The following is an 18,988-nucleotide window of genomic DNA, read 5'->3' on the forward strand; positions in this document are numbered from 1 at the left end:
TAAATGTGAGAAAACAGTTATGCGTCAATTAACGATTTGTTGTCAACTGTGTCGTTTAGCTGGTTGCCGGCTTATATAAAGTTTCTAGTGAATTTATGTTCGGCGTGGTAGCTACCGATTGGTGTTTTCCCATTTTTTATTCTCATTTTTTTCTAATTACGGGGGAGGTACGCAATAGTGATCATCCTGCTGTCATATTTGGCCGTTGAATCCATAGATCGATAAAGACCGGACAAAAGCCCAGTCATTTCCCAAGAAGTTGATTAATTGTTCATACATAAATTAATTGTTCATACATAAATAATTGTCCATACATAAAAAATAAATTTGATAATTCACTACTTCATTACATTCTACCTCCAAGCAAGAGCAAGATTGGTGGCCAGCTCATCGCGAAAAATATCCATTGTAGTGACACTGCCTTCTGAAGTAGATCCATCCGATGGAACTACAAATCGATTGTACCGTTGCGGTATTGTAGGGACAAAATTAGGATCACAATCAAACCGAGCAAAGTCTGAATCCTCACTATTATGCTCACGAATGAAATTGTGAAGGACCATACAAGCAATAACTACCATTTTTTGTTTCCACATCGGGTAGTTCGGCATTTTGTATAAAATTTGCCACTTCATTTTCAATTTCGCTCAATCACATTTCGAATAGAAGAATGGATGCGATTGAATTTTTCCTTTGGAGTTTTTGGTTCCATACCTCTATGCTACTCAGGCATATGATACCTCTCACCCTTATATGGAGCTAGATAACCTGGACGATTGGGATACCCCGCATCGACAATGTAGTATTTACCTACAAATGATGACAAAAAATAAATTTATTTATAGTCACGCATAATGGTAAAGTAACTATTTCAATAAATTTTACCTTGCGGTGGATGTGGAAAGAATTTCTCGTCCACACTCAATGCATTGTATAACACACTTGTGTCATGCATAGCTCCTGGTTGGCCCGTTGACACATATGTGAAAATGTATTATGTCAACAAGTCCACCTCTGCTACGCAGACAGGCAGAACTGCACTATAAGCCCACAAACTAGTTCATTATATGTGACAAGTTGTCTAATTTTGATTATGTAAACTATATGCATTATACATTTTTGTGCACCCATCAAATTTTATCTAACTTCATTATGGATGCTGAGGTAAACAAGCGATTCAAATCGTACCACCCTTAATCGACACTTGCTATTAGCTGGGCGATAAATAGTGATGCAATTTCTCGCTGATCTTTTCCTCTCATTTTCAGGATCTTATCATGGCTTTCGTGTATATACAGGAGCTTCAAAATAAGCTTGTTTGTACATAATGCTCTATACGTGCATTTTTACGGACTATCGTTGCACACAGTTGAGGTGATTTTCCAAGAAGCCAGAGATTTTATCTGTCAGGAAATAATAAGGGTCCCTACACCTGCTGAATAATTTAACCAGATATGATTAACATAAGGTATTGACAATCAGATATTTCGGGTCTTTCGACAAAACAAGCAACAAAGTATAGAAATAGGACAAAATATGCGAGAATGCCAAAATCGTACCAAGCCATCCGCGGCCACGCTACCACCGTTGGCCGCGTCGCCCAGGCCAGCCGCGGCCCGGCTTGCGCCATCCAGGCCGGCCGCGCCGCCCAGGTCAGCCGCGGCCAGGCTTGCGCCGCCCAGGCCAGTCGCGGCCGGGCACGCCGCCCAGGCCCGCCGCGGCCAGGGTCCCGCCGCCGGGCGCGCCAGTGACACCGCCGGGACGGGGAAGTCCAACCCTAGGGGCCGGATTGGAAGATGAAGGGGGCGGAGGAGGTGGAGGAGGAGCTGATCTCCTCATTCCCGGCGGCGGTCCGGCCACCGACGGAGACGAAGGCGCTGGAGGTGGCGGCCGGCGCTGGATGCGGCGGGGAAGAAGGAAGAAAGAAAGCGTCGGATGAAAAAAAGAGGGGCGGCGCGGAGAAAAGAATAGACACGAATCGGTACGAGGATGTGTATAATCGATGGCATTGGTGGGTAATTTCCACCAACTCCATGAGGGGTTACAAAACCAGCATTTTGAGAGCACCCCAGGGGTGCTTCGTGGATTTGGTGGATCTGGAAGCTGGATCCAATTTTTTTGCGGATCTGGATTTCACGGAGCTGCACCGTTTAGCTGGAAAAAATGGGAGCAGAGCTGTTTTTAAGGATCTGGAGCTGCGTGGAGCTCTACCAAACAGACCCTTAGGTAGCCTTTGGTTTGGAGGTAAAATGGTATGGATCCGTACCCAATTTTAAGGATAGAATAGATCCATCTCCGTGTTTGATGGGAGGATGGAACTGTTCGATTATTTTTGAGACAATTCCTTCTGCGCCATTATAAAAGGTCTTGGTTCCGTATCTGCTATCTGCCATGAAAAAAAGTTCTTGGTCCCTCAGTGCCATTGGCTCATGTTTTTGTTCTCTGAGTGCCACCGCTGTTACTTCGATCCGTTACGTAAAATTGACGTTAGGAGCTATCTGGACGTCAGTTTATTTTGTAACCGACAGTTTTACCCTTAGTTTTCCTTTACACTCCCTGTCTTCACAGCCCTTTCTTTTTTCTTCCTTTCCTACCCGGTGGAGGACCTCCATCCGCCCCCACGGCCTGCCGCGAGGCGTAGCAATGGCAGCGGGGCGCAGAGATTGCGAGCGGCGCGGCAGGGCGTAGCGGCGAGATGGGAGCGGCGGCTACTGCTCGTTCTCATTGGTGCCATCGGCGTCAATCCTAGCAGTCAGCCCCCGGCGTGGCCGCGACACCCTGGGCAAGGCCGGCCCCGCAAGTCCTCTAGGAGCAGCTCGAGCAACAGAGAGCTTGGCCTCAGGGTCGAAGGGCGTCCGGCGACGTAGCTCGGGGGGAGGAGCTCGGGCCGGAGCAGCGCGCGCGGAGCTAGGCTCCATGGAGGGCGGCACGATTGAGGCATCTCCGCTTCCCTCACCTCCAGGATGGTGCCCGCCCCGGCGAAGACCTCGCACACCACCATGCTCGTGGTGCTGATGGGTGACGTCCGCGCCTGTTTAGTTGGGAGAAGAAAGCAGGAAGATGAACAGAAGGGTAAAATGGACATTCGGTCTTGCTGGTAGCTTCCTTTTCCGCTAATCTAGACAGAAGTGGCACCGAGGTCCAAAAAAAGTTGGAGCGGTGGCTCCCAAGGCACCGTAAATTTTTTATGGTAAATATGGAATTAGAAACTTTTTTAATGGCTCACGGGGAATTGCCTCATTTTTTTCGAAAGAGTGAGGATGGAAGGGTTCTTATTCCGTTAACACCGTTAACCGTGGGGTCCGTTTGTCAGTGAAACAAGTCTCTCACCCTCTTCCTCAACGCTGCCGCCGCCCTTCATTTCAAGCCCTTGCATCCGCTCGACCGCTCAAATCTGAACCATGCGCAAGCTAGAAATATCAGCAATCAACTAATCATTCCTTCACACCTTGGCCTGAAGATCACACCCGAAGCAATATGTCATTTCTTCATCGGATTATGGAGCAAGAAAAGAAAATTTTGCCACGTCTTGTCTCCGTCCAGCACCCGTCGCTGCCATGCGCATCGGCCGGTCCAGCCCCTTCCGTTGAGCCTGCTCGTCCCGTAGGCAAGCCCCCGTCGCCGCAGGTGAGCCGTCGCCCCGCAGCCCTGCTTGCTGCTCGCCTTGGCCGTGCGCCTCGCCGGCGGCCGGCCGCCGCCCCACGGCTCGCACGCCCCGCCTGCGAACCCCACCGCTGCAGCGCTGCTGCTCGGCCTGGCCTCGCGCCCTGGTTGCAAGCTTCCGGCGGGCGGCGGCGCCGGCAATCGGCACCCGCCGCTTGAACACCTGTGCGAGAGAGACGCGAGCAAGCTAACGGTTTTTCACGCCGTTGGAAAGGGATGAGCTCGTCCGACCTGAAATTTGGAATGAGCCGGTGCAGCATCTCGAAGGAATATTCTTGTTGTGGGATGGCTCCATCCCTCGAGTCCATGAGCCAACGCAGTGAAAATTGGGATGGAACGGCTCCGTTCCAGTCCATTCCTCAGACGCATCCATAGGTGATGACTGAGGGCAACTGGATTCGACTGCTTGATACGTTGAAGTGCATAATGATACAAATCTTGCTGTTTTCTGAAGTACTAATTTATGTAAGAGTTGGATTTTAAAAGCAATAGCCTTTAAATTAAAACCTCCAAAGATCAAGGAAGGTTCTCTTTTTTTTGTCACAAAAATAATTCTAACTCTAGAAATACTCCCATGAATAGAGGGCTTCCTAAAGACCCTAGAAATAGAGGATGGAGGAGGAAATTTGAAGACCTCCCAAAATAGAGAGATATGTAGAGAACCTACTGAAATGCGTTTTCTTTATTAACCCTTTAAACTTAGGATAGGAGACTGTTATAGGATCTTGCTTATTTTCTCTCCTACACGACTCCAAGCGAGCAGTCCTTAGCGTCACCATTACACGTGAGTTCAAACTTCTTCATATTCTCCTATTCTTCTCCTCCTTTTTGCCTTTCTCAGTCGTCTCAGTGGTTTGATACCCCACACATGCTCATAGCCACTATCTGCCCACCTCGATTTTGTGGTCTTTCTCTCTCTTGATCCTTTAGCCTCCTGCAAATCCCTAAGATTGACCACAATGGAAGCTAAAAACAGTATATAGGGAATAAACAATTTCTATACTAATCCAAATACATTATAAAACTAGTCCATATAACAATTTATTTCTCTCCTTCCTTCACTTTCTCTCCATCTCTCTCCTTCCTCCCCTTTCTCCATGCCCCACCGCTACTGCCTACTTTTTGTACTGGCCATTATGACATTTGCAATATCTATAGCCTATAGATCACTGTCATATGATCCCACCTCTAAGGACTACTTGATCCAAATACATTGGGTCGACCTAACAATTCACTTGACCAATTTTACCATCATTTTATTATATGGAACTTAGAGTATTCAATGTATGTTATTTTAGATCTAGCACTTGTCTTCTTTTGTTTTAAGATTAACCAATTGATTATAGTCCTTAGAGTTTATTTAAATAAAACTGTAGGGTTATTATTGAAGAGAAAATCTCATAATAAGCCTGAATTTTATCTTGTAGGTATATTTTCTCACATAGCTCCTTGAACTTGTAATTTACATTATCAACCCCCTTAAATTGAGTTATTATCTTACTCTTGAAAATTCTAAAGCAAATTCTTAAATTTTTTTAATCAGGTTTACATACAAAATTGTGAAATTAAACCATTTTGTATTGAACCTTGATCCTCTTATCTTTTAGCGAAAAAAAGCCTTCGCTCTAGAAGCTTGGAACTAGAATCCTTAGGGCCTGTTTGTTTGAGCTACAACTTTTGAGCTTTTCTAAGAAGTTGTTGGTGCCTGGTCTGCAGTGTGGAGCTTGCGGCAGCCAAGGGTCTGCGGTGTGGAGCTTGCGGCAACCAAGGGTGGTGCGGCACCTTCAGAGGCTGCGATGCCTGCAGCTGGTGGCACGGGCGGCGACGTCTTAGCAGCAATGCTCCGTCGATTTCAACTTGCGCGGCGGGTGTGGCGGGGACACCTGTGGTCCTTGCGGCAGTGCTCGGTGATGGTGGGGACGCCTGCAATGCGTCACCAAAAGCCGATGTTTGTGTGTGGCAGCAATGATGCGTGATGACGGTGTACCACGGCTATGCGCGGTGAAGTCTTCTAGGTGAAAGCCATTCCACAATGGATGCGCGTCCGACGGCGCTATGCATCGTGCCCTTTCTTGGAGGCGAGGCGTCGTTATGGAAGCTTTGCTTCACCTCATCCTGTCATGTTGGCTACTCTGTGGTTTATTTGGTGGTTGGCACTACTTGCTCGTGAGGTGTGGTTAGGTCGGCACGCTGAGCTTGGTGTTGACGGTGGAGACCAAGTTGCCGATTCAAGGTGCATGTGTACGCGGTGGCAGATGGCGGCTGAGAAGAGGTGTTGGTGGATTGGTGGGCATGATTTCTGTTGGCAGTTTAGGGTGGTGGTTTGGTGTGCCATGCGTCTAACCACAAAGTTGGCATGAAGGTCGCCGTGGGAGGAGTGGGATGACAAAGGAGCACCTGTGTGGTGTGGCGGCAGATGTGCCCGCATAGCGGTGGCCGTTCTGGTGCAAGGAGACCTTCTATCGGCCGTTGGAGGCCCCGTGTGGCACATCTGCTATCTTTGTTGAGGCAACTGGGTTGCCTTGAGCTATGGTGTGTGCGGTCAGATCACGGTGGGTGGGGTCATCATGGCGACGGTCGGACGCAGCTACTCATGTTTCGGCCTAAGCTTGCAGCGGTCAGGGTGGCCATGCTCTGGCTATCAGGGGCTGGTCCGGCATGTGACAACGTCGAGAGGTGGCGCAAGTGGATCCGATGGTGTGACAGCTACACAGCTTGCTGTGGACTATGGCAACTAGCCCTACATGGCAGTGGCTAGCTCAGTGTGGGACATCGTCAGCCATGATGGTGCAAGCGGTGACAAATGGCTTATCGGTTTGATGGTTTTATCCTCCAGTGATGGCGGTGCAGCTTGGCAATCGGTTAGGAGTGGAGTGGTGTTTATGGAGTAGCGAGGTGTCATGCGGTGTCATTATGTTGTTGCTCGGTGTTGCAGTTGTATTTGTTTGGTCCAGTTTGGATTTTACCTTCTTTTTAATATAATCGGCATCGTTAAAAAAATGGTATGCTTCGTTAAAAAACATGGTCCGGTAGGAAACCTTCCAATCAACCCATTTCTTTTCCGTAGCACACCAGTATCTTCCTAATACCCACTGACAAGCATTCACACAATCACATCTAAGCTCACCTTTGACAACTAGCACATCTTCCCCCAGCCCACCGTCCAGGCCCGTCCCTAGAGGTGTGCGACCCATGCGACGGTACAGGGTCTCCAATTTTTAAGGGCCTCGATTTTCTAGTGCTCAACCCATCAAGCCTACTAATCCCTGGCCCAAAACATGTTTCTCTTGATCATTTGGATCACTGAAGCAACACCGAAACCCAAAGCTTCTTTTCCCATCATGCCGCCAATGCAGTGGAGGCGTGGAGGCGTGGAACTTGATTCCTCTTGAGATCTTCTTGCTTCCGAACGGGACATGCTCACGTACTGAGTTACACAGCTAGAAGACAAGCAAGTTAATTGTAAGGTGATTTTCTGTTTCTTTACTCGATTGATTGCTGATCGATTCTACTTATTGCTTTACATGGACTAGTTAACGAGCTTTTTTCTTATCTTTTTTATACATGCACGTCAATTGGTCTAGATATCTGGTGTTTCAAGATCAAAGCTATATTTTCTGCAGGAAACCGATCTAGAAAATATGATTCTGCTCGCCAAAGGCATAAGAAAAAAAACCAAAGGACAGAGGAATGAACTCAACCTCAGGAAAAAGGCTATGGATAAGTATATTATTAAAAAATCGTTAGGAAGCCTCATTTAAAGTTCTGAACAGGGCCTCGGTTTTTTGCGGGACGACCCTGCCACCGTCCGATCCATCGTACATTCCACCGCGAATCTAATCGTCCACACTCCACCGAATCTAATCGTCCATTCCGTCGATTTGAAAAAAAGATTATGGTCCCACTCATCAGGAGGTATAAATTCGCTCTCCCTCCAAACCGGGAGCCGAAGCCAAATCATCAGCGCAGCGCTGACGGCAGAGCGAAGCGAAACCAAAACCCCAGTCGCCCTCCTCCACTCCCCACCTCGTCGCATCCGCCGCACCACGCTGCCGCTGTCCAGCGATTCCAGATCGAACGATCGGTAGGGCGGTCCAGCGCGCTTCGCAGGTAAGGTTATATCCTGCGAGCTCTTGCGCGGCTAATTTCCCATTTTTAATCTGGTTGGTAATGTTTGCGGGAGGTCTGATTCATGGGTGGGTGCGCGCTTGGTTTGGGCCTCGGGCGATCCGTTCTCAAGAGTTTGGGAACGGAGGGGGTGTTGGATGCTGCGTGTTTCGGGCTCTTAGGATTTAGTTCCCTTTTTGTTTGGTGTGTTGGGGAACATTTCAGTACGGGGGTTTGTCTGTCCATGAGGAATTTGTGGGGAACTCTAGTGGAATGCTGGGGTTTGTGGGACTGGATGACGCTAGGATTCGCTAGAGTTTGATGAATATTGGCGGCTGGAGCAAAATTTTTGGTGGGATTGTGGTGATCCTCTGGCCTCTGGTTTGCTTGTGTTTTGGGGGATTTTTTTTGTCAGGTTTGTCAAGTCCCCGAGAGTTTCGGTTGTTTTAGTGGCAATGCGTATTTTCTTCGATCCTGGTATTTTTAGGTCGTAATTTCGTTGTATTTGTCCATTGTGGGTTCATGGATTGCTGCAATCAGGGGGTTATGTTGTGTTTTGGGCTGAAATCAGGGGGTTATGTTGTGTTTTGGGCTGAAATTGTTCGATTCCTGGGTTGGGTTTCTGGAATTGTTTGCGGGCTTCAGTTCTTTTTGTGTAATTTATTTGACCTCATTATACTGATTGACCTTGGAATCCATCATAGACGTTTGCACAGCGCAAATGAGCAAGTGACTGGCTTGTTTACAGTTAAATTGAATTTTAACTTGTGATGCTATAGGTGATCCTGGAGATGATAGTGAAAATCTAGCAGTAGCACCAGCTTGGATCAAGAATTAGGGGGAATGGACAAGCCACCAGAGCTTTCTCTGGGCTCAATGCATCTGGACATTGCCTCTGCCTTCTATGCTGGCAAGCCAGAGATTGCTACCACAGCAGCAGCGCTCTCCCAGGCGCTTGGGCAAGCACAAACATGTCCCCGCCTTCAGCCTTCACTGCAGAGCCTCCAGTCGTCGCTTCTTCTGTGGCCTCCGGTGATATGGTCTACATGGGCTGCTGTGAAGCACCCTATGCCATTACCTCATCTCCCTCCAGCTAAGAAGCTGAAGTTGCTACAAACTTCATCAGTACTGACACCAGCTTTGCCAGATACGGAGGCTTTGCCAGTTGTAGAGTTGCCACTGCCAAAGCTTCCAGTGCGTCATCCATTGCCAAAGCTGCAGGTGCGTCGGCCGTTGCCAAAGCTGCAGATGCATAACCCGTTGCAACAGGCATCCCTAGTGCTGGAGAAAGAGTCACTGAAGCAGGAGATGCCGGTAACACCACTAACATCTGCAACCTCCGTTAACCTGTGAGTTTTATCTCGTTGCACCTTATCATGTGATTCTTAAGCTTTAAGTCTTATGGTGTATATAATGAGATGGAATGCTTCCAAAGAATTGAATATCTTTCAGATTACTTCCTGTTTGAGCCATGCTGAATGTTTTTGGAGATATTTGCCCAAATGTGTATGTGAATATCTAAATCATAATTTAGTGAGAAAACCAGGACACATTAAGATATGATTTACAAAAAATTATGTATATTGTACTTGTTCCTTCTCTACTTTTGTCAGAGCAAGAAAGAGTTTCCTGGAAACTTGAAATACTTGTGTCAAAAGGCTTAATGACACATCACCATCTTTTGACGATATTTTTTTACTGGTGAATTGTTTTTGTTCTCTTCACGATGCTGAATTCCCAAAATTTGTGGATTGAAACACTATCTGGATCGAAAAATAAGACACCGGCAGGGATAAGAAACTGCAAGTGCAAGAACTCAAAATGTCTGAAGCGGTAGGTTCCCTAATAAGTTTCTTCTATGTTTGTGAAGGTCCTATCAATTTTCATCCAAAAACTATGCAGCAAAAGAATTATCTTGCCATCGCAGTTGAATTTTGGTTTTTGTTTTCTCTTCTTATGTTTTCCTTTAGTTATTTAGATACAACACATAAGCCTTACTCCAAACTGTTTGCATGCTAAAATATCACTATGGTTGTACCTTCATCATATGTTGTGTGTCTGCCACCTTTATTGTTTTAGTTCCACCTGGATGTAAAAAGTTCACCTGAGTAATATGTATAACAATCACATCGAATAAAGTTGAAAGTTAGAAGAAATGGATAAAGAGCAACTGTAGGAACTGCAAGGAAATAATTTCACACAGCACCCTATTTTAGTCTTTTCTCAAGAGGCATGCATGTGACAATTTTTACTTGATGTACGACTAAGGGCTCTGCTACTTCATCTTTTTATAACTTTGTCACTAAGTTGATTGCTATATGAAACTTGCTTTATTGTATTGTATACAGTCAGTGCACCAGACACAATGGATTGAGCAAAGCAACCTACAGTCACATGCATATTGCCTTCACTATAGAGATGGAAGCTAAAAAACCATAGAAAGCAGAATTCTGGTCTCAAATTTTGAAAGAGTATAAGGAGTACATAGGAATCCTATTTTAAGTCCCATGTTGGGAAACTCATACTTGTTGAGCAGTTAGCACCTTTCATTTCTCTGAATAGTGTGTCCCTTTTAACAACGATGAGCTGATACATTTGAATTTCTGTTGCTTCTGTTAATGATGTGCCCTCTGCGATCAAGCACTGGAAACGGCAAAGCACCTGTTCTCCAGATGCTCCTACACGTTGCAGGTGTGGCATGAAGTCAGCACTTCAATCAACATTCAGAACACTGCACCGTTACAGCATCAGTCACTGCTGGATTGGTGGCTGCAGAAAAGAGCTGGTTTCACTACAAACAAGCGCAAAGGCCTTGATTCAGCTTTCATGCTAATCTCCTGGAACCTTTGTAAGGAGAGGAATGACGGAGTTTTCAATCGTTCCCAGGCCAAGAATGTCACTACACGAGTCCAACAGATCACAGCAGAAGGTGAGAGGTGGTGCGCGGCAGGCGCCAAGATCTAGCAGCTCTGGGCTGGCCAGGGAACCTAGGGACGCCAAACATGGCGCTGTTGTTCTCAGCACACGCTTAGAACTCTATAGCTAGGTTTCCACCCATTGGTTGTAAAGGTTTTATGTGTTAGCAAGTTTTGCAACTTGAACCGTGTGCGTGCGTCCGGAAGGCTTAATACAAAGATGCGCAGCTCTCCGGCGTATTCACGAAAAAAACAGTTAACAGTTCTTAGCATTTCAATAATATTTTTTATGTTACCTGGTTTCTTTTTTTAAGTCATAATCCTACTCATTGGTCTTTTGATTGAATCATTTCTAGGTATTGTGAGTGTTTTGCAGCAGGGAGATACTGCAAAGGTTTCAATTGCACAAACTGTTATAACAATGGTAGTCATGATAATGCAAGAGCAAGACAGGATGCTATCGATGCTGTACTGGAACGTAGACCTATGGCCTTTATGCCCAAAGTCGAGAACAGATCATGCTCAAAGCAAAGTTCTGAGGTAGGGCATGGTGTATACTTTTATTATGCTGCTTATGTTTATTTCAGGGTCTCTACTTCTTTAATATCTTAGTTATTCAACTATCCTATGTCATTTGTGAACAAGAGTTGTTTGTTATTTTCATTTCTAAATGGTGGAAGTACAATAAAGGAAAAACTTGAAGTGACCTTTTAAGTAAAATTGCAGGTAATGTTTCTTGGGTTGAGAGTTTAATATCATTGGAAAAAGTGTCACATGTGATGTGCACAAGTACTATTTGATGCTAATTGTTTGGTTTTTTTTTACTTTAAAGGCCTTTTCTTTATTTGGTCATCTGAAGTTTTCTATCCATGAACTATTTTATGGTCATGATTTCATTATCTAACTTTCTATCTTTTGATACATATTCAATGCTTTCGTAATATAGACAAAATTTAACATGATCCTTTGTGTCAATTAAATGATAATAGTCGATCACGAGGCAGGTAATTGTTACCTAAGTAACAAACTGGATGCTTGAGTTAAAAAGCAATACCTTATTATGGTCATAATTTTGTTGCCTTACTTCCTTACGGTATCTTTTCAATGAATGCAAAAATTGCCATGTTCCTGTGTCAGAGAAAGTTAACAGAGAAACAATACAGATACTGAGTTGCATACTATATACCATCATGTCATGTGTGAATGTTATCTCGTTTACGTTACAGGGAAAAGAAGCAGAAGGCCCACATGTTGGGAAGCATACAAGAGGCTGCAATTGCCGGAAATCAGAATGTCTGAAGAAATACTGTGAGTGCTTCCAATCTAATGTTCTCTGTTCAGATAACTGCAAATGCATGGATTGCAAGAACTATGAGAGTAATGAAGAGAGGAAAGCAATTCGTGCCCAGAAGCATACCGTCTTTGTGCAGAACAAGCAGAATTATGCTTCAAGTGGAATTCTTCAACCATCTTCAGTCCTTCCTCGTACAACAAAAAATGACTCTGTTACCTCAATGGCTGCATCAGGCATCCATCATCCCACTAGCAACAATGGATCTTCACAAATAATTCTTTTTAAACATACTTTTCAATGTTGTCAATTGTCATGTTTTCTACTTTCATTATAGGACTTCCAATACAATTTAAGGCTACCTTACTGTAGTATACATGATATGGGCTGTTGTGCTGCCCTTTGAATATGAGGGTTGTTGATTACTCCCTCCGTTTCAAATTGTAGGTTATTTTAGTTTTTCTAGATCCATAGATATAATTATGCATCTAGATATACACTATATCTATGTGCATAATAAAAAATATGCACCTAGAAAAGCCAAAACCTTCTACAATTTGGGACGGAGGGAGTACCTAATTAGTAATTCTACTCTTAAATCTTACTTATTTGATTTATTTTTTTTTCTAGAATACGCAGGAGAGCTGCGTATCATTCCATTAAGAAGAGATAAAAGTACTAATACAACGCGGGCCTAAACCGGGCACACGCACACGGTAGATGGTTCTATGGGCTGATTACACGAGGCGGGAGCTCCTAGATATTAAACCACGAATGGCACATCATCACAGACTCTCAAAATGCCATCCTACACTATATAGCCAATGTGCCCCAGCCATGAACCAGGTCGCCGCTTCTTCCGCGACTGCTACTGCTAGCTGTTGCGGTATCTGTTGAGGGTCTCCGGTGAAGACCCGATTGTTTCGCTCTTTCCAAATGCGCCAGGAGACCAAGATGATTGTGGAGTCGAACCCTTTCTTCCTGGCACCATGGAAGCTTCGTCTCCAGATCAACCACCAATCCAAGAGTAGCTTCGTCTCCGGATCAACCACCAATCCAAGAGTGAATGCCCGGGGGCTGGTATGGATGAGGCATTGCCTGTCATTTGATCAACTGAGTGCCATACCTGCTGCGTGTAACTGCAAGTGGCAAGCAGATGATCAGAGGTCTCGGGCTCCTGGCAACATAGACAACACTCGTCCCAATTCTGTAGCCCATGCTTCTTACGGCGAGCCGATGTCCAAAGCCGTTGCCTCGTAGCAAGCCACATGAAAAGCTTAACGCGGAGGGGGGCCCAAGCTCGCCAGATACAACCAAAAGCCGGTGATTTAACTGACCCCACGAAGAAGAAATTGTAGGCCGACCTAGCGGAGTATGTGCCTGACTTCTCCCAACGCCACATTATCGTGTCCATTGCACCTTCCTGGAGCTGGACATCAGATACAGCGTGCCATAGCTGGACGTATTGCGAGATTGCAGCCACTATTAGTCGTCCAACGATGTCATGGATCCATCTTTTCCCCAGAAGAGCAGCCGCCACAGTTCTTGTTTTCCTAATATTTGGCTTAACCATGAGGCACAGGTCAAGAGCTAAAGTGCAGGGAGAGAGATCGCCCAGCCAGCAGTCCTCCCAGAAGAGTGCAATATTCCCGCTGCCCAAGTGTACACGAGTGGAAATCTGGAAGATTTTGAGCAAGGTGTGGTTGTTGTCCAGCGTGTTGGCAAGGTACTTCCATGGCCGCCGATCATCAGTCCTTTTGAACCACAGCCAGCGCAAACGGAGAGCCAACGATGCCATTCGGAGGTCCTGGATTCCTAGACCCCCCACAGGTTTAGGACGGCAAGCAATTGGCCAGGCAACAGTACATTGCCCTCCATTGGCGGCCCGCTTTCCTGCCCACAGGAAGCCTCTTCGGAGTTTGTCGATTTCATGGAATACCCAGGCCGGGATGTCAAGAGAAATTAGATTGTAGGTGCAAGTCGCTGTCAGGACCGATTGGACCACGGTCAGCCTCCCCGCCTTGTTCATGAGTTGAGCCTTCCAGCTAGGGATTTTACTGGCCACCTTGTCAATCAAAGGTTGGAAATGGGTCTTCCTCAAGCGCCGAACCGATAGGGGCATACCGAGGTACTGTATTGGAAACCCAACCACTTGAGCGGGGAAAATACCTCTGATCCTCTCAATTTGCTGGTCACTACAAGCAATTGGGGCGATAGAGCACTTCTGCAGATTTGTGCGCAGCCCTGAAGCGTTGCCGAAGAAGTCAAGAATCCCTTTAATGGCGATTGCATCCTGGACCACTAGCCTAGCAAAAATGATCACGTCATCGGCGTGTAAGGAGCACTGATGACAGATAGTGTTATCGGCTGGATGGGAGAGGACACCCAATTCGGCCGCCCTCCTAAGGAGCCGGTGCAGTACCTCCATGACGAGTATGAAAAGCATTGGCGAAAGGGGGTCGCCTTGCCGCAGCCCTCTAGCATTGCCTATTGATCGACCAGGGGAACCGTTGAGCAGAATTCTGGTGGTGGCCAAAGACATTACGACAGAGATCCAGTCCCTCCACTTGGTCCCAAAGCCCCTCGCCTGTAGGACTTGCAGGAGGAATGGCCAACACACCGTGTCGAATGCCTTAGAGATGTCAAGCTTAATTAGCAGCTTGGCTTTCGTTTCCTGTGTAAGGTTTTTGCAGCTAGCTCAATAAACTTGAAGTTATCATGGATTGACCATCCCTTGACAAACGCACTCTGGTTAACATCCACCAGATTGTGTAGCTCCTGACCAAGACGGTTGGCGAGCAGCTTCGCCGCTAGCTTTGTGAAACTATGAACAAGGCTGATAGGCCTATAGTCGGCTGGGGACACCGCGTCCTGCTTTTTCGGTATCAGGGTGATAAGTGAGCTGTTCAGTCGGCCAAACTGGGCGCATGCCCCATGGTAGAGCGCGTCGAAACATGCAAGAACGTCTCTCTTGATCACCGGCCAGGCCGCTCTGTAGAATTCCGCCGTGAAGCCATCCGGCCCGGGGGCGCGCTCATTTGGTAGCTCAACAATGGTTCTCCATATCTCCGCTCAAGGAATGGTGCTTCCAGATGATTGAGGTCAACTGGCAGCAAGCCTAGCGATGCTAGGTCGATGGCTTCTGTTCTTGACGATGGAGTTCCAAGGATCATCGCAAAATAGTTGAATAGGAGCAGCTCCTTTTCGTCGTGTGTGATTGTAGTGACGCCCTCGTGCTCAAGTCTAGCAATGTGCTTCTTTCTTGTGCGGTGGCTGGCATGTATATGGAACAATTTAGTGTTGGCGTCACCCTCCTTCAGGAAGAGGAGCATGGAGCGTTGGCGTGCAATGGTGCGCTCAAGGGAGGAGAGGCCAAGAATTTTGCATTTGAGCTGACTCCTCAAACTGGATTCCTCCTGCGATAAGGACCGGTGTTCCTGCGCCCTATCCAGCCACAAGACCATGGCTCTAGCTATCATGAGCTGCGCTTTGACCTCCCCCACTTTCCTGCTACTCCATTTCTGCAGCGCTTTGGAGGTGCGCTTTAGCTTCTGGTCGAGAGTGATCAACGGGTCATTTGTGGCAGTCAGACCACACCAGGCCATCTGGACGGTTTCGGTGAATCCCGGCACCCGAACCCACCAAGGTTCAAAGTGAAAGCGGCGCTTGGGGGAGTAGCTGGCGTTGGACGCCAGTAGAAGCGGGCAATGATCTGAGATGTCCGACGAGAGGTCCTGGAGCATGGCGAAACTGTAGCAGGCTTCCCAGTCCATGAACACAAGGACCCGATCGAGTTGGCCATTACCGGGGCTTGCCGCTCATTGCTCCGGGTGTATCGTCTACCATGGAGGTAGACCTCCTTCAAGTTGACATCTTCAACGAAGCACCTGAAACGTCCGATGTTGCGACGGTTAACATTGGAGGTGCTCTTCTCCGCTGCCCGCAAAATCAGGTTGAAGTCACCCACAACAAGCCACATTGGCGAGGCCAGGGAGTGGACCAAGCGTAATTCCTCAAGGAATTCGATTTTGTCAATGTCCGGTTGAGGTCCATAGACGGTGGTAAGGGTCCAAGGCATGTCATGGCCATGAACCTGTGCTGAAATAGTTAAAGAGTGGCGTCCAGCGTGCACCCGCACGCATGACACAGCTGGGCCCTTGCAAGCGATTAGGATGCCCCCCCTGGTTCCCACAGCCGGTATGTAATCGAACGACAAGAAGGAACTACCCAGCATTCCAGCAACAAGGAAAGGCGAGATTACACTCAGTTTAGTCTCCTGGATACATACAATCGACGCCGTCGTGTCGGACACCACTGTGCGCAGTGAGTCGCGCCGGGAACGTGCGTTCAGGCCGCGGACGTTCCACACCAGAACATTTATGTTGGCAACTTCCATTAGTAACCGTGGCGACACGAGCAGCGGGGGTGCGGCAGCTGCGTTAGATGCTGAGCTCTCCGGCCTGGCTCACCAGTTGCCTTAACTGGGCATCAGAGAGCCCATTGGCCAGCGGCAGTATGTCACAGAGCGCAGCAAAGTGCTAGGGTTGCACAGTGGAAGACAGGAACTTGTCGAAGTTTCGGGGAGTAGCGTAGTCGTCATCGGCATCCTGGGACAAAACACCCAGTTTCTTCATGGCGAGGATCTCACCCTTGCGCGATGGGCAAACTGCTGCATTGAGAGGTTTGTTGGCGAGCCGGTTGCTACGGCGGGGCGTCACGGTGGCGATGAGCGGCGCGGCTTGGATCAGTGGATGTTTTGCCAGCGGGGGGTCCAAGGGAAGTCGAACGCTGTGAAGAAAGGCCTCAGTTTTCTCCCACACCACCATGGAGGAAGTAGGGGATGGTGGTGACGTCGGCTGCGTCGCCAGTGGCGTAGACTCCCCCTGCGCCGGCGGCACCTGCTCGGACGGGGAGGGGTCGGTCGGCAAGCCCTGCAAGCCGTGAGGGCGCCTGGAGTACGTGCAGGGAGGGGTCGGGTGTTCCCAGGCCTGCAGTTCTCCGTGCCCGCCTATGCCGGGCGTCCGACCCCCCGGCGACGAAGACAGAAGGGTGGTTTCAAGCAACATGGGGTCGTCACGAGACGGGGGCGTAGAAGGCAGGAAGTCCGGGAGCAGGTCAACCGAGAGGTCAGCCGGGGGGGGGGGGGTGGGAGAGGTACAGGCACGCATGGGCACCTCCCCAGACTTCCGGACTCCCGATGCACACGCCGCGACGACGTCACGGTGACAGGGCATGACCGCGTTGTGCCCTGGTCATGCACCCTGCAAGACGTACCAGAGGTAGCGTGGACGTTCACGGGCGGGCTGCCCATGGCCACGTACCCCACGCGAAGGACAGTCACATTTGGTAAAGGAGCCATAATGGTGGGCCCCTCCGAGACCGGCGGGCAGTCAAGGGGCCGCGACTGAGGAGGAGCTACCGCCGTAAGCGCCATCTCGGGGCTGTCGGGCCGCCGCAGCGTCCTGGACGGTGGCGGCGCCAAAGAGACGCGCCTGGAGCTGGGACCCGGAGCATCGACGTCGTCGCAGCTGAAGAAGGAGCCGTCCTCGAAGCCTTGCCTAGTGGGGAAGCCATGCAGACACGGACCATACCCGTCCCCGCCAGAGGTGTTCCGATCAGGGTCGCCGTCGCGGTCGGACCCCCCATCACTGGACGGCAGCGACGGGGACGACGTCGGCGTGCGTGAACGGAAATCCGCGACATGGCGAAGCCGGATGACAATGTCGTAGAACAGGCCTTTCTTCTGCCTAAGGTATGGCGGCAGGTTCCCCCAAATTCGCTGCATCGTCGGGTCCTTATACGAAACTTGCTGTTCATGTTCCGCAATCCAGAGCCTACATCACTTCGGGATGCGGGCCGGATCATCAGTCCACGCCTGCACCTTCATCGTTCTCATGTCCAACCAATCGCTGGGAGCGGACGCCACCTGTTCCACCCAACAACTAGGAGCAAGAATTTTCCTGGCCGTTCGGGCGCTCCAGGCATGCGCGGGGATGCCGTCCAGCTCCAGAGAAACGCGGAAGAAGCAAGTATCAGCGCTCGCCCGCACCAGCCGCGTCCAAGGGCGGAGAGAAAAACGGAATTCTCCCACCGGCACGAACCTCGCAGCCAAGGCCGCGTCCCTGGTGCGCTGCGACGTGAAGGACACCAGGAAACACTCGGGCCAAAACTGACGCACCGAGAAATTGTCCGACCCAGGCACCGGCAGCTCAGCGATGGCTCGGCGAAAACCATCGAGCGGCTGGTCGGCCGGGGCACCTGGGGCCACCGCCAGGAGCGAAAAGCGGAGACGCTCCTCCTCCGCGTCCATGGCAGCATCCCTGGACAGGAAGCAGGTAACCTCCCCCGGGCGGCAGTCCGGGTGGCCGGGGGGCATATCTTCGTCGTAGAGTGCGTTGGCGATGTCATCGTCCGAGGGGGTACCTGAACCCGACGGCCCTTCACGAAGCGGAGGCCGCGGTGGGTTCAGTTGCAGTGATGACGAGACCTGGGAGCCACGTGGTTGAGGGGTGGCATGGCTACCGCCCGCCGCCGACCGGGGGGCGGGGGCACGAGCGGAGCTTGACTCAAGGTGTGGTGTCGAGGGAGTGCGTCCTCCAGCGTCACGCCCATGTGGCGTCGGAGGGGAATCGCGGTGGGCGCGCACGAAGCGACGCTCATCCCCAACGCCGGAGGAGGCGGAGCTAGTAGGACTGCGCGGACGCTTGCAGTCGCGGGCGAGGTGCCAGAACCCGTGGCACCGGAAGCACCGGATAGGGCGTCGACATTGGGCGATGAGGTGGTTGAAGGAGAGGCAGTTGAGGCAACGACCAGAGAGCTCCGGCGGGATGCGCTTCGTCGCTGGTCGGGGGTTGAGTGCTTCCAAGAACTGGCGCTGGGCCAGGCGTTGGCGCCGACGCCTTCTAGACCGAGATCGGCGACTCTCCGCCGTAGTCCATCCCTCATCCGCTGCACCAGAGGAGGGGGCGGGAGGATGGCCGCAGATCGATCCGCCGGAGGGCTTGGCCCCGCG

This window comes from Setaria italica, chromosome VI (assembly GCF_000263155.2).
Source record: "Setaria italica strain Yugu1 chromosome VI, Setaria_italica_v2.0, whole genome shotgun sequence".
Classification (NCBI taxonomy): Eukaryota; Viridiplantae; Streptophyta; class Magnoliopsida; order Poales; family Poaceae; genus Setaria; species Setaria italica.